At 41.1% G+C, this 16885-nt stretch overlaps 1 protein-coding gene across 1 annotated transcript in view; it reads right to left on the reverse strand.

Moving 5' to 3' along the window:
- Window positions 1-15740: 15740 nt before the first annotated feature.
- FANCB (FA complementation group B) overlaps window positions 15741-16885 on the reverse strand; it is a 459601-nt gene continuing 458456 nt past the window's right edge. Inside the window, exon 20 of the transcript XR_005386142.1 lies at window positions 15741-16050. The gene's annotated coding sequence lies outside the window, so the exon portion shown is untranslated. The remainder of the gene's footprint in view (window positions 16051-16885) is intronic.

Genomic DNA, 16885 nt, shown 5'->3' on the forward strand with positions numbered 1-16885 from the left:
AATCCGTCATGGATATAATGGCTTTTACCTCTGTACATGGATTAATTTCTTTCAGGATACTGGTAAAAGCAAGTGACACAACACCCCTATGACAGGGCAAGACCCAATGGCCATTTCATTTCCTTAGGCCACACTTGTAAAATTCTCACTATTTTTATTCACAGTCTCACATGTAGAGTCCTCAAAAACCCAACATGTTTTGGATGGTACTGCACTTTCCGTGGTAATGTGTTTATGGTAACTCTCGTGGTATTAGTAGGGTAAAGGAGAAGATATAAATATCAAGATGGTAATACTGTTTCCCTATGTCTTCTTGGACTGCTTGAGGCACGAAGACTGATGGCTTGGGTAAAATGGAGAATAGTGGCTGTGACTGCAGTGGGGATTACACCTGGATGTCATTATTAAGAAATTAGCACTGCCAAAGCTTTATAGTCCCAGGCTTCCCTATTATCTTACACTGAATGCCTTAATTACCAACAAGATCCCCTCTTTTAGAAACACTTAGCTATCTAGTCCCCACTTTGAATAACAAGATTTTAGAGTATTTTGAGTAGTTTAGATATTTTAAAGTTGGAGTCAAAAGTGGAAAGAAACCATTATAACTTCCTAATGTATTTTCCCCGTTAAAATAATTCTGTAGGTATTTTTTTGAAGATTTTATTTATTTATTTATGAGAGACACACACAGAGAGAGGCAGAGAGAGAAGCAGGCTTCATGCAGGGAGCCCAAGGTGGGACTCAAACCCGGGACTGCAGGATCAGGCCCTGGGCTGAAGGCGGCGCTAAACTGCTGAGCCACCCGGGCTGCCCAATTCTGTAGGTATTCTCAGACCATAGAACAGCTGCCCAATAAGATGCCAGTTTCTGTGAATATTGTATGTTTTACATACATGTATATTTGTACAGCTAAATAAATAAGGGCTCCTAGAGACATTTTTTTATTCTTCTCTGGATTTCGGGACCTCTAGTCTCTTAGCCAGCCCTGACATTAGTTAGAAAGTTAAAGATGTAGAACTTCGCACCCACTACTCATCTGTCCTCAGGTTTGCCTTAACGTTGGAAACACCTGGGGAGCTTGACCAATCACTGGCCATGAGGTCCCACCCACAGACGATTTAATTGGTCTAGGGGTCTGTTGGTAAGTTTCCCCAGCTAATTTTAATGTGTAGTCAATGCTGAGAACTTTTGTTGTGTCCTGTGCTGATAACCTGCTTTTCTAATTCAAACCATTTTGCTTCCCCTCCCCCACCTCCCACTTCAAAGGTCTTTCTGGAACTGGGATCTTGCCTTTTCTGAAGAGCAGAGAACTATCTTTGAGTGGTTTTGTAGCTAGGCTGTTTACTTGCTTGTTGACCTTTATTCTATCTGCTTACAATTTGGGCTCTTTGTGGAGTCTTTGCTGGCCTTCCTGTTAAAATGCACTCTATGCTGGACTGCTAAGTGCTGCATGCTTGGCTGGGTGGCATTTATTATTTTGTCTATTATCAGCACACACAGGCTTTCACACTCTGCCTCCCAGCACTGGCCTATCTTCCCAGGACCTTTTGCACCCCAGAGGACAGATTTCATTTATTCTGAGCGTCTGCCTTTCTCAGGCTATCTCATTACGTTGCAGCTTCCTGGGCTGTGTCTGATTGTGTCCAAAGATATGAAAAACCATAAATAATTTACATAAGCCTATATATTTCATATAAAAATACTTTTGCTCCAGGAACTCAGGTATGTGTAAATGATGTCAGAATTCTTAAGTCTCTTCAAGTCACATGGCTTGAAAAAGAAGTAAAAGTTTTCCTCAAGTTCTTTAGAAAGAAGAAAGGGAATTCACTTGAAAGAAATATACAAGATTCAGTCTTGAATCAAAACAATCAGAAATATTATAAAGAACTTTATTTTATTGTTGTCTTTCTTTTCCTTATTCTCCATTCCTGTAGCAGAGACAAGGTGATCTGTTCAACAAACTGTTTTATTTTTCTTTTTCCTGGGCAGAAAGGAAGACTCATTTCCCTGGCTTTGTCATAGTTGAGACTACAAAACTGGGTTCTGTCCACTGGGTTGTTGGTGGAAGCTATCTAAACCATTCCCGGGATGGCTCAGCGGTTGAGCGTCTGCCTTTGGCTTGGGGTGTGATTCTGGATTCCCGGGATTGAGTCCCACATCGGGCTCCTTGTGTGGAGCCTGCTTCTCCCTCTGCCTGTTTCTCTGCCTCTCTCTCTGTGTCTCTTATGAATAAATAAAATCTTAAAAAAAAAACATTCCCAAAGCAAGTCCTTAAAAGCATCCACCCATTTGTTCAGTCTTCTCTTCTCCTGCTGCTGTAGACTCGGAGGCCAGATGCAGCTACCAAGAGTGGGGTCTCCACCATCATGTATCCCTAAATGAGATGACAAGACCTTCTTTGACCAACCATATTGGATTTTTAGTGAGAGAGAAATATACCTTGGGTAAACCACTGAGTGTTTTAATCACCATACAATAGCCTGTCTATCCAACTAATACATTTCATTTCTATTTTTCCTTATATTCTGCTTCAAGATATAACTGAGAGAACAATACAAAGTTTGATATAGAACCACCTGTTGAAGACAAATGGTCAAAATCTTTCACCATGGCAGAAAGATAATAATAACCTATGAAATATTCCCATTACTGCAGCAATATATTGTATTTATTTATAATATCCCTACGGGAAGTGAGTAATTGACCTATTTTATGCCATACACAAACATAGCAAAATCTTATGAAAACAAATTCACACAGAACAGAGATCTAACTGCTTCATGTATGCTTCCATACATCCATAGTGACCTGAGGCCCTGAGACGGAAGATGCCACAATGTTAATCACACCCTCTCCTTGAAACTTTTTTTCACTTGGTTTCTATGACACCACATACTTCTGCTTTTCCTCCAATCTCAATATCCATTCATTGTAAATCTCTTTTACTGGTTTCTTCTTGTCTCTTTGAATTCTGAAGGTCTTGCTGCCTGCCCCAGGCCTTGGTCTTTGAATTTGTTCTTTTTCTACATAAAATCCTCACTTAATCTTCCGGATTATTTTCATGGCTATAAATATTAGACATACATCAGGAACTTCCAAAATCATATTTCCAGTTTTGATTCTCCCCTAAACTTCAGATGTGTATATACAACTAACTTCTTGACATCTCCATTTGGATGGCTAACAGAGATGCCAAACTTAGCATAAGCAAAAATGAACTCACGGTTTCTCCTGGAGACCTACACGTCCTCCATTTATTCTTGTTTTGATAATAGGCAATTCATTTTTCCAAGTGCTCAGACTAAAATTTTGGGAGTCATCTTTGACTTCTCTCTCATCTCACACATTTCCAGACTGACTGTATAGAGAGGAGCTTCCCTGACCAGTGATGGTAGAACCAGTTGCACTCTGTCAACAAATACAGAATCCAACTACTTATTTCACCATTGTTTTCACTATATTCTTTGTTCAGATTATTGCCTTCTAGCTGCATTACCATAATCTATTCTCAACACAGAAGCTCGAGTAATCTTGTTAAAATGTAAGACATGTTATTTCCTCATTAAAATTCTTCCACTGGCTTCCTACCACACGCAGAGTCAAAGCCCACGTCTCTATAATGGCATGCAAGGTGTTATCGGATGGATCCTACATTGCCTCTCTGACCTTCTTTCCTCCAGCTTTCCCCCGGAGTCAAGTCAGCCAGGTAGGTCTCCTTCCTGTTCCTTGAACAAACCAGGCATCTTCCCAACTCAAGGCCTTGAACAGGAAGCCTTGCTGTTGTTCTGCCTGGAATGCTTCCCCCACAACTCCCCATACACAGATAATCACATGCTTTCTTCTTCATCTCCTTTGGGAGTTTGTTGACATGCTACTCTTACATGGAGGTCTTTCCTGACCAGCCTATTAAAAGATGTACCCCCAAACCTAGCCCTCTTTATCTTCTTTCCATTCTTTAAATTTCTCCATATCACTATCCACCATCTGACACTTACATTTATACTTACTTGTTTACTTCCACTAAAATATAAGCTCTATGATTAAGATTTTTATATATCTTATTTACTGCTACAACAATAAAATACATTTCTTTATAATATTTCTGATTGCTTTGGTTTAGAACTGAATCTTGTATGTTTCTTTCAAGTGAATTCCTTTTCTTTTTTCTAAAGAACTATATCAGCAGTGCCCAGAATAGTGCCAGGTATAAATTAAGTGATAAAGAAATAATTACTAAATGAATAAAGACATAAGAGAAGGAAGAAATGAGGGCATGGATTTTCCTCAAGGATTTATTTATTTATTTATAGATTTTATTTATTCATGAAAGACACAGAGGAGAGAGAAGGGCAGAGACACAGACAGAGGGAGAAGCAGGCTCCATGCAGGGAGCCTGATGTGGGACTCGATCCCAGGACTCCAGGATCACACCCTGGGACAAAGGCAGGAGCTAAACCACTGAGCCACCCAGTGATTCCCTTTCCTTGAGGATTTAAGTGGTACCAGCTTTAAACCATTTCAGAAAAATGCTTAAAATATTATCACAGGGTGGCCACTCACTCAGTGGATTCCAATTGAATCCTGTTACTAACAGGACATATATGCTGATGTCACAGCTTTCACTGTGTGTTATTTACATCTGAACTGTTGAGGTTTAAAGAGATTTCTATTTCTTGCTCAGCGAAGATGGATAAACTGATTATAATGCTTCACATGATTATATTATCCAGGGTCTAGTAAAAAAACAGAAATCAGACTAGGTAGTTCAACTGAAAAAACATAATGTGGGGAACTGATTGCATAGTATTAGAGGTCAGAAAGAATGAAAGGGAACACTGAGGTCATCTAGTGATTATAATTGAAGGAAGGAGCTGCTACTCCTGGGGTTGTGGGAATACAATAAAGAGATAGAGATGATCAGAATTAAGAAGCTTGGAAAATATCAAATGACCCGATACTGCCACTCTTAGATATATACCCAAGAGAAATGGACACAGAGGCCTACACAACATTTGTATGTTAATGCTCATAGTATAAGTATTCACAGCAGCAAAAAAGTAGAAGCACCCAAATATCTACTGATTGATGACCAGCTGAGCAAAATGTGATATATTCATACAATGGACTACTATTCAGCCATAAGGAATGAAGTACATGCTACACCATGAATGAACTCTAAAAAAATTACGCTAAGTGAAGAAAAGGCTGTAAGTTGTATGAATTCATTTATATGAAATGCCCCAAATAGGCAAATCCATAGAGACAATAAGTAGATTAATGGTTGCTTTGGGGTAGAGAAGGACAGGAAAGTGACTACCAATAGATACTGGGTTTCTTCCGGGGATGGTAAAAATGTTCTAAAGTCACATTGTGTTGATGGTTGCACAACTCTGTGAATATTCTAAAAACCACTGAAAGGTATACTTTAAATGGGCAAGTTTTATCATATGTGAATTGTATCCCAATAAAACTGTTAAAAAAAAGAAGCTTGGGAGAGAGGCTTTGTGGATGTTGGGCTCAGACCCAATCTGACCGCTTCTGGTATCTCTGAGGTAACATGATAAAGCTGGTTTGGGGACAGAAATGAAAGGTGGAGGCTGGAACCAATGGTACTGCTGTGAGAAAGGTCTACTACTGTTGGGATGACACAGAAATAGCAAGGAGAAAGGTATTCTTTTTTTTTTCCTCCTCCAGTCTTTTAATTGCAGCCTAGCTCCCCCTACAACCCCAACTTCACAGGAAGCCGGCTGGCAAAGGAGAAATGTAGTTTGCTGAGATCCAGTCCCAAAGCAGCATAGAGGAGGGTGCACTGGAGAGATCATGGCCCAATAATTGACAGAATCCAGACCTGTGGTAGCGTAGGACCCATACATGCTCTTGCACATATTTTATATTCTATTGAAGGAACAATTTTATTATTGTGCCTAACAATATACAACCATCCTTTGCATAAGCAAAGATGCCCTCATATTCTCTTCAAAAAGGGGAAAGACTATGTCCCAACTATCATGATTGGGGTTGGCAATCACTATTTCTCTTTTTGGGTAATTTTATCCCTCCTCGAGTTTAGTCACAATCACACTTGAATATTCTGGAAGCTAAAGGCTAAACTATGACAATTTTTGCAATTTCTAAGTGAATCTAAAATTACTTTAAAGTAAAAGAAAGACTAAAATTTGAAGTTAACTACCATGAACAATACTTACATAAAATAAAGAAGGAAAAGGAGAAGAGGGGGAAAAAAGGAACTGGTCTTGTATATACACACATACACACACACACAGCCAGAGACAAGGAAGAAAATATAACTGAAGACTTCATTTCTATAACCAAAGACCTATAGCTGTTTGCAATGCCATCGCTGATATTTATAACTGCCTTCTTCCAATAGCCATTTCATATTCCTTTTTTCCTGGGCCAGCTAATTGCTATTCTATTCTTTTGCCTGGTTGGGTGGTTCTGCCTTTTTTTTTTTTTTTTTTTGGAGGGGATTGGGGAGGGAGGTTGCTGTTACCATTAGCTTTTACTCTTGGACATAGGAAGTACCAGAAGGATTCCCAGAGAATCCTTTGGATTCCAGGCATAATCTATTCTAACTGCACTGGGAAGCAGCAACTCGATCTCCTTTGGTAATCCAGATCAATTGTCTAAACCAGGGCAGGTCGTTACCCTTCTTTGCCTGTGGATTCAGGAGCACCAGGTGTACCAAATGGCCGGTGTCAATCTCAACTGCCAATTTAATGAACTCATGGTCGTGACCCCTGCTGGGAACTAAATCCTCCAAACTAGTATATCTCAAGTAATGGGTTTTAAATCAAACCCATTTGTAAGATATTAGGTTTAACGGCTAGAGGAGCCACTCGCCCTTCCATCTCTTGATTCCTGGGCCTATGATTTCTGCCTATGGGAGCTAGGCATAGGTATTTGTTGCTGATTCAAAGCATATGCTACCTCCTGTGAGCTAGCTCCCAATCTTCTTTGTTTTACTCACCTCCTAACTGGTCATAACTAAATCTTTAGTCAGGCTTTCCTTTCTTCCATTAGACCAGCTGCTTCTGGGTGATGAGGTATGTGATAAGAGCAGTGAATTCCATGGGCATGCAGTCATTGCCACACTTTTTTCCCTATGACCTGAGCTTTTGGTCAGAAGCGATGATTTGTGGGCCATCATGATGGTGAATAAAGCATTCCATGTGTGCACAGATGGTGGTGCTGGCAGAAGCATTATTGGCAAGGAAGGCAAATCAATATCCAGAAAACATGTTGCTCGAGCAAAGAGAGAACACTACTCCATGGGTGACAGAAGGGATCCAATGTAATTAACCTGCCACCAGGTGGCTGGTGTGTCCCCTGGGGGACTGTTGCCATATCCGAGACTTAGCATCAGTTTCTGCTACTAGTAGTTTAGGCACTCAGCAGTGGCGGTCGCTGGATCAGCTGGAACAGGAAGAGCTAGTTTATAGGAAGAAGGAACTCCCTCTTTCCTCCTCCAGCCTGTTCACTTTTCTCTAGTGCCCCCTATTGGCAAACCCAAACAGGATGCTAACTGGTAAAGGAGAAATGTCATTTAACAGAGTCCCAACCACAGCTTTATGAGGCCGAATAAAGACTGATAGATTTTGTTGGGAGAGACAATAGCTTAATAACCATTTGTGCTTGGTAAATGTAATTGTCCCCTTCCTGGGCAGAAGAGACAGCCTGATGACGCTGAGCCTTTTCAATCTGAACTGAGAATCATGAATGAGTATGAACTTGGTTGTCAAATCTCCACTCCACTACAGAACAGTTAGGAGGGAACTCGGGCAAACCACCTGATTCCCATGAGTCTCTGTTTTCCCATCCATGAATGGGTAATAAAAGCTATCTCATAGACCTGTTGTGAAAATTACATGAAGTATGTGAGGTAACATCTGTTAGAGCACTTATTGCTCAATAAATATTGTCTCCCATCTCCCTATACTCCCATTTTGAATCTCCGATCACTTACCTTGAGTATGGAATTACTCATGACCTTTGAGGGTGGTTCTCAACAGAAGTGATGTGGCCACCCAGGGTTCACTTGGGAATGCCTGGAGGCATTTTTGATGGCTCCAACTAGGGTAGGGATGCTAATGGCACCTAGGGGATTGAGGCCGGGGATGCTGCAAAACATCCGACAATGTACAAGCCTCTATGATAACAACGATGACAATCAGGCTTCAGATATCAGTAGTGCTGTGGTTGGGAGAGTCTGCCCTAGAGCCAGGCTACCTTCTCAGATGGGAAGCCCAAAGGGAAATAACTAACTGCAAAAGTGGCTGAGTGAACTGACTCTTGCCACATTGCCTTGATTTAGCTCCAAGCCTTGCTCCCAAATGTGTTCGCAATGGCATTTTCAGATTATATTGCAATGGAATAGCACAAGAGCACTTACAGAAGGTAAACAGCTGCCAAACTGGCCAGACAGCACCCATCTTCCTTTCGAAATTGATAGCGGTCTGATCTTTTGCCTCATGGAGCAGGGGACGAGCCAGCCACAAGTTCTTGTCCCCAGGTTAAACAATGAGGACAACTTCAGCAGCAGCAAGAGCTAAAATTTATGGAGTGTTCACTGTGTCCCAGCCACTATGCTAACCACTTTCTGTGCATTATGCATTTTGCTTTTCTTCGGGGGTTCGACTTTTTTGGTTCTTCTTTCAAATTCAGCCATCCTATTGGAGCAGATCGAAGTGTTAACCCTTTATGGAACTGCAGGGACAATCACACAGAGCACAGGCATTAATTACCCAAAATGGTAAGTGCTACTGTTGGTACCAATGCAAATGGGTGCAGCCACTGTGGAAAGCAGTATGGAGGTTCCTCAAAAAGTTAAAAATAGAACTACCCTATGATCCAGTAATTGTGCTACACAGTACTTACCCAAAAAATACAAAAGCACTAATTCAAAGGGATAACATGCATCCCTATGTTTAGAGTACCATTATTTACAATGACCAAATTACAGAAGCAGTTCAAGTGTTTGATAGATGATTGGATAAAAAAGGTGTGGTGTACTCATACAATGGAACATTATTCCATTCCATCCCATAAAGAAGAATGAAATCTTGACATTTACAAACACATGGGTGGAGCTACAGAGTATAATGCTAAGTGACATAAGTCAGTCCTCTTAAGTGGGACTTAGGAAACAAAACAAATGAGCAAAGGGAAAAAAAAGAGAGGGAGAGAGAGAGAGAAGCCAAGAAACAGACTCTTAACTCTAGAGAACACACTGATGGCCACCAGAGGGGACGTGGGTGGGGGGATGGGGGAAACAGGTGATGGGGATTAAGGAATACACTTATTGTGATGAGCAATGGGTGTTTTATCGAAGCTTTAAATCACTATATTGTACACCTGAACCTAATATAAACAATGTATGTTAATTATACTGGAATTAAATTTTTAAAAAACCAAACTGGTAAGTGCTATGTAGATATTACACTTTTAGTGTTTTCCTTACCCGGGAGACGAACTATCTGTAGACAGAAATAAATCACTGACTTCCAGACAATCAGTTTGACGCAAGTATTGTCTACATATAACTCAGGGGAAAAACAACATCTCACCATTTGCAGTTTAGGAAATTATTTTGCACTTGTCTTTTGGCTGCTAGATTAAAATAAACTGAAAGAAAATAACCTCACAAATGTTGCAGAGGAAGGTTCAAAGGCACTGTGATTTTGTGTTAAGATGGAGAAATTTTCCATAAACTTTGATCACTGAATATTTGGCTTCATAATCAATAACAAGGCACTATTTTGGAACGTGTGGCTTGACAGATCTCTTCCTTGAGGAAAACAAAATTGAGAATCAAACTCTAGAAGAGTAGCAACTCATACCTGCATGTACTTGGCTTTGCTGTTAATGGCTTCCTATGTTAAAGAGATCCTCATCCAGTGCTGGGATGAGCCCTGGTTTTGGAGTCAGATCTTTTATGACTTCGGGTGAGTTACAGGATTTTATTTTTTTAAAGATTTACTTATTTATTCATGAGATACACACACATACACAGAGAGAGGTAGAGACATAGGCAGAGGGAGAAGCAGGCTCCCCACAGGGAGCCCAATGTGGGACTCGATTCCGGATCCCAGGATCATGCCCTGAGCCGAAGGCAGATGCTCAACTGCTGAGCCACCCAGGTGTCCCGAGCTACAGGATTTTAAAGAGACTCAGTATAATATGATAATGAGATTTACTTTAGAGTCTTTCAGAATATGGGAAGAACAAAGGCAGTTGCCTAGTATATAGTTGATGCTCTCCAGTACTACTTGCACTTTCCTTCTGAAGCATTAAAATGGCATTTCCAAGAGATCAAGGTGAACATCGCCGAGTAGTAAGACATATCAACATCACGAAACCCTTGATATAATATCCTCTTGCCAAAAACACATAACTTCACTCCGACTGTTAGAAATATCAAACAAACCCCAAAGGAGGGATATTATTCAAAATATCGATCAGTACTTTTCAGAAGTTTCAAGGTCACAAAAGATAAGGAAAAACTAAGAAACTGTTACAGATTGGAGGAGACCAAGGGGAAATAATAACTACATACAAAGTGGGATTTTGGCTAAGATCCTGAAATAGAAAAAGTATATTAGGGTAATAACCAGTGCAGCTTGAATAAGTTCTGCAGTTTGGTTGCTAATACGCTAACGCTAATTTCCTGTTCTCTGTAATTGTGCTATGATAGGTTGTCAACATCAGGAAAAGTGGGCGAGGGATAAATGGAGTCTCTGTATTATTTCTGAACTTTTATGTAAGTCTAAAATTAGTTTAGAGTAAAAGAAGGCATATCCAATAATTTGTTGGGGTTAAATAAATACATGTATAACTTGTGTTAGTTATACTATATTAATTTCCCCAAATTGTGAAGAAGTTTCAAAAACAAGTTTTCTTCTTCTCCAAGGACTAAATGCACACTCGCTTTCACATACTTGCATACACAAATGTACAAATGCACATGTTTGCGGGATAATTTGGAAATATATACTAAATGCTTTAAAATATGCATACAACTCTGACTCTGCTACCACATCTAGAAATTCATCCCAAGGAGATCATACTACTCTTTTATAATAGGTGCTCAATAAATATTAGTTAAATAATTAAATGGATTGAAGTATATAAATGAAGATGTCTTTTTAAAAAGATATTTATTTATTCATGAGAGACACACAGAGAGAGGCAGAGACATAGGCAGAGGGAGAAGCAGGCTTCCTGTGGGGAGCCCGATGTAGGACTTGATCCTGGAACTCCGGGATCATGACCTGAGCTGAAGGCAGAGACACTCAACTACTGAGCCACCCAGGTGCCCCTGAAGATGTCTTTCACAGGGTCGTCTATCAAAATAGAAAGAAGAAACAGCTTCAATCTATGTCAAGAAGGAATTGATTACATAATGGTAGCCTCCATACAACGGAATAGCTTTTCGTTGTTAGAAATGTTGAGGTAGAGATTTACTGACATGGGAAGATGCTTAGAATATATTGCTGATTGAAAAAAAATTCAGATTACCAAATAACCTCAGTTTTGTTAAGAAAAATATACTTTATATATAGAAAAGCATATATATCCAAATATTTTCAGTGATTGTCTCTGGGTGATGGAAGTTTGCATGTGTAACTAACAGTGTTAAGATGAAAGTCTCAGGCCAGACAAGAAATCACAACAGAAATTACAATAGACACAGAAGTGCCAAATGAGTCAGCGCAAGCACCACAAATGTGATTTTAAAGGAAATGAGTCCAAGATCTTGTGTAGGACCCCTGGACCCCACAGCCAAGTCGAGGCTATAAAGAGGCATCAGAGAGAGGACTTAGTAAAGGAGATTGCAGAAGCAATTTCTCTGCAGAGGACCGTGCTGAACTATGGGGTGTCACTGCCTTTAGAGGTGGGCTGGGAAGGGGTTGCCTTCTAGTCCTACCCTAGACAGCGGGCCATGGGGGAAAGCACCTCAAGAGTCTGAACTGTGTCACCTGCTGTTGGGAGATCCAGGGACTGGTGTCTGACTCTTGCCTCAGAAAGCTTCAGAGGCCTAAGGACTGAAGTCAGACTCCTGCTCAAGAAATGAAAACGACAGGGCACCTGGGGGGGCTCAGTGGGTTAAGGGTCTGCCTTCGGCTCAGGTCATGATCCTTGGATCCTGGGGTGGAGCTGGAATATGGCTCCCTGCTGAGCAGGGAGCCTGCTTCTCTCTCTCCCTCTGCCTGCTGCTCCCCCTGCTTGTGCGCGTGCACGCTCTCTCTGTCAAATCAATCAATTCTTTAAAAAAAAAAAAAAAGAAATGAAAAGGAGGTTCAGGAAGGGCCAAGAATCACCTTTGTTTCCAGAGTCAAGAGAGGGCTTCCGTATTTGGATGGCCTGAATTTTCAGTGTGTGGATGTCACATAGGCAAACAGGAGTATTCCCTGGTCAGGAGAGGGCGTTGGGAAGGCGGGTAACAGAGGTGCATCATGAACTACCCAAGGTCTAAGGGAGAAATCAGATGTATCCTGTAGTCAAGGGAACTCAGTACAGAGTAGACCAGCAGGGAAACACTGAAGAGGATCTCACATGTCCCAGGAGACAGCTGTAAACATCTTTGAAGATCAAGAGCACAACGAATGATAGCTTCAGGTGTTATAAGATGACATATGAGCATCGTTCCCCTCTCCTCCTCTCTCCTCGCATCCAGCTAGTCTAAAGGAGTCACAGGGTGCAGTGAGGCCCTCGGGGATTATAATGTGCATTTATCCAAAGAGTGACAACAGGCCAAAGCACAAACTGAATATCAGATTTTCCCAAAAGATCAAATATGAATTGAGGCCCCAATCAGGAGCTCGGGTGTTCAAGTGTTTGACAGTCTTTTTCTTGTCAATTATCTTGGGTTATGTTAGTACTAAGGACATGTGAAATAGGATGATCCATCCCTTCAGGAAAGAATGGGCATAGCGTCTATCCCATTTAAGGTTCAGCAGGAATGTATGGCATGTACTGAAATGGAGGCTAAAAGCCACTTTATTTTTCTTCATGAGAATAGAGTAAACAAATATTAATTACAGAGGAAGTTCATATTCTACTGGAGAGACCTACAAAGATATATACAAATAATTCAAATATATGAATTAGTTTTTCACCAATACTGTGCTCGCTCATTGGAGAAGATAAAAGCATTGGAATTTAATTGCTGAAGAGATGACACATTTATTTTGGGAAACATGGTGATCGTTTCGTTGAGACTACCCTTCTTTTCCTTCTCTCCCAATTCCCTTTTGGCTGTCACCACTACATTTTGACTATGTTTTCACGATGATTGTGTTGTAATCAACCCGACCCTCTTTCAACAGCTGTACTAACTTCCATCCACAAAACTCACTCACTGCACTCCTGTTCCAAGCAGAGCATGCCCTGTGCGTGCTGGAGCCCTGGCCCCTCCTGGGACAATTCAACATGTACCTCCTAGACGGTGGGCGAACTCATTTGAACTGGGCTTTCATCCTTGTCGAGGAAGAAAAGAACAACCACATTTCTTTGAGGCATTCTCTCACTTTAAACAGAGGAAAAGCAATCCCACTAACTGCTTCTAATACTAAGATGTGAAATCCTGGTATTACTCCTCCCCCACCCCCATCCAGTTTGAGCACCGGAAGAGCACGGACAGAAAGCAGGATACACCACTCAAGTGATTGTTAGATTCACGTTAACAGACACTACCTTCCTTCTATGGAATTTTAAGCCTCTCAGCCTCACTGCCCAGGGGACACTTCCATATGGAAGGCTGGTCTCATTTACACCCTCTTGACACACACACACACACACACACACACACACACACACACACAATTGTTCCCACCATTAAGTTCTGTGATTACCAAGTGTTCATTGCATTTGCTTTTAAACCTGTTGATGCCACTTGCCTTTGTCATAGCAATTACACAATGTAATAAGGAAGAAAATTGCTATCTTAAGATTGGGTGCTTTGGAAAAACACTTGCAAAGGCAAGTTCCTTAAATACTGCTGTCAAAAATTGTGGGGGGAGGCACAAACTCTAAAAGACTGGGGAGGTTTGTAAAAACTAGAAACGCTCTGCACCTCGGATGAATTTGTAAACAGCTGCAGATTCTCACTCCTCTAAAGACTAAAACAAACTAGAAACATTAGCTGAAGGGCTAAAGAAGGCGTCTGCAATCTAACTGGCAGACTTCTGCTAAAATAAAAAGTCATGGTCCTACATGGAAAGAACTGGTAAGTGCGTATATATTGGTGTGTTATTTGTTTATTTTTAATTTTTTAAATGGGGGGGGGGCAGAGGGAAAGAGAGAATCTTAAGCAGCTCCATACCTCATGTGGAGCCTGACCCGGGGTTCGATCAACCCTGAGATCATGACCTGAATGGAAATCAAGAGTCAGATGCTAAACCGACTGAGCCACCTGGATGCCCCTGGTCTGTTATTATTTAAAGTTGTTTGCTAAGAGTAAGTATCATTATTTTTATGATTCTTTACTTTAACTGACTTTTTCCATTTAACCACTAACTTCCAGTCCCGAATGAATTGGAGAAGTTCTACCCTATGACTTAGAGCAGGGATTGGCAGACTACAGTCTGTGGGCTAAATCCAGCCCGCTTCCTGTTTTCAGATGACCCATGAGCTAAGGATATGTTTACATTCCTACATGGTTGAAAAATACTAAAAAATATTTAAAGGTATATGAAATTATATACAATTCAAATTTCTATGTCTGTTAATAAAGTTTTCATGGAACTGGACATGCCCATTCTTTCAAGTATTGTCTATGGCCGCTTGCAAGCTATAATGGCAAAACAGAGTAGTTGCTACAGACATAGTATGGCTCGCAAAGATGAAAATATTTACTATCTGGTGTTTACAGAAAATGTTTGCTGACCTCCATCCTGGGGCATCATTGAGCACTTTCTTTCTTACCTCCCTCTGCTTTCCTGTGGTCCGGTGGGAGGCCTTCAGGGTTGCCCTCGCCCCTCAAGGCTGTCTGGATTAATGCTGCCTTTCTGTGGTCTAGGATTCACACTAGGACAAAATGCTCTTCTTGGCAATCAGACATTTTTCTGTGTCAGAACTGAGTGAAAAGAATCGAGAGTGACCTTTTAATGAACATTATTTACTCACAAGAAGGCTTTATTTAAGTACAGACAACTCTGAGTTCATCTTTTCTCTTCTGCTTCCTTTGGGCCAGGTTGTCTGAAAGAACAAAGCAATTCTTTTGCTTTGTTTCTATTCTCAAGGAATGATGTAGGTGAATGACCTGGAGAAAATTGATTTTTTTTTCCTGCTTGTGCATCTTGGTTTGATTTTCCTTTCAGAGTTGACAGATAATCCTCTTTTCTGATTTACTGGAAAATGCTGGTATTCAGAGTTAGGTATTGGACAGCCAAATATATGATTTAAAAGGGAAGAAAAAATAAAAATAAAAACCCCATCGATTTCTCCCTTTTTTTGGAAGGAAGCAATCAGAGACAAAAGAGAAAATAGGGAGGGTCTAGAATTGCAAGCTTTTTTGTTTTTTGTTTTTTGGGGTTTTTTGTCTGTTTGTTTTGTTTTGAGGCAAAGCAATACCTTACTATTAAACAGCGTTCTGGGAGACTTCATCACTGTTCCGGCAGAAGAGGGCTAGGATAACACAGGGTAATCAGCTTCTGGTGTCACTGAAGTTTTGACTGAGGAATGAAGGTACAACATATAGCTACTGCATTCCTTAGAAACAGAGCCTGCGCCATGGAGTTTTACGTAAAAGAATGCTGAGAGGACAAGCATGTGAAGGAGTGGAGAAAGCAGGAGAAGGAATGGGAGGGATTGGGCAAGAAAGTGGTTTCAGGTGAAGTACAGCAGTGGCTTGATTGAACCTTTGGGGAGCTTTGGAGCATGGACAGTACCTGGGGTCTGCTTTGCCCCCGGGGGCAGAGAAGCAGGGCTTCTGTTCCCTGTCATCACACAGTCCTGGGGCATCCTGGGATGGCACCTCCAGCAAGGCCACTCTACTTGCCAAGGGCAATCCTCCACAGATGGAGAAGGCTGCAGGGGAATGAGCAGAGACCAAAGCAGCTGGTCAAGGGAGCCAAGGGACCCATGCCAAAGGCTATGGGATTTCACTCCAAATTGGGTGGTGAGGGCCACCATCACACAGCGCTTGCAAAAAGGAAACTGCTTTTAAGCCTCTCAGCCTCACCAAGGGGTTAAAGGTGTTGGGGTGACTCTTTATCTGCAGGAGAGAGCCAGTGAGGTGCTGTCTTTCATTTTCTTGTATAATGGACCAGACTCAAGAGAGGGGAACAAGGACCTTTAAATGAAGATTGAAGGGTTCATTATTATTTGGGACTGAACACTGATTAGAGACTGTGTTCTGAGATTTAAAGTGACCACAGACTTTGTATTACCTCGGAATACGTCGAAAAATAATTGCCTTTCCCTGTTTGAATCCTGGGGTAAGCAAAGAGCGAGCCCCACCTGGGGGAATCTAAAGAGGGCACTTGCTTTGTGACAGCGTCCTGCAAGTCTTGTGGAGACAGGGTATTGCTTTATGTAGAAGACATTCAAATTATCTACTTAAAATGCGTGGCCTAGAATTGTATCTAGAATTGATCAGAACTGTCAAACCCGAGGAAAACGATTTTTCATGTTTTTCTTTTAAGTTTGTGTCTACGGATCCTCTTTTGATTTTAAAACATCAAATTTAGAGATATACAGGTAGAAGGAGGCAGAAGGAAGAAGTGCTGCTGGCAGTTTTCCAGTTCCCAATTTTGATCTTCAGTGGGCCCCAAGAGATAACACTAGGATCCTTCTAAGAAACTTTTGTTTTGCTGGCTTGAATGGACTTCTGTAACTTACAACCATAATCTTTCAACTACAT

Source organism: Canis lupus, chromosome X (assembly GCF_011100685.1).
Source record: "Canis lupus familiaris isolate Mischka breed German Shepherd chromosome X, alternate assembly UU_Cfam_GSD_1.0, whole genome shotgun sequence".
NCBI classification, from domain to species: Eukaryota; Metazoa; Chordata; class Mammalia; order Carnivora; family Canidae; genus Canis; species Canis lupus.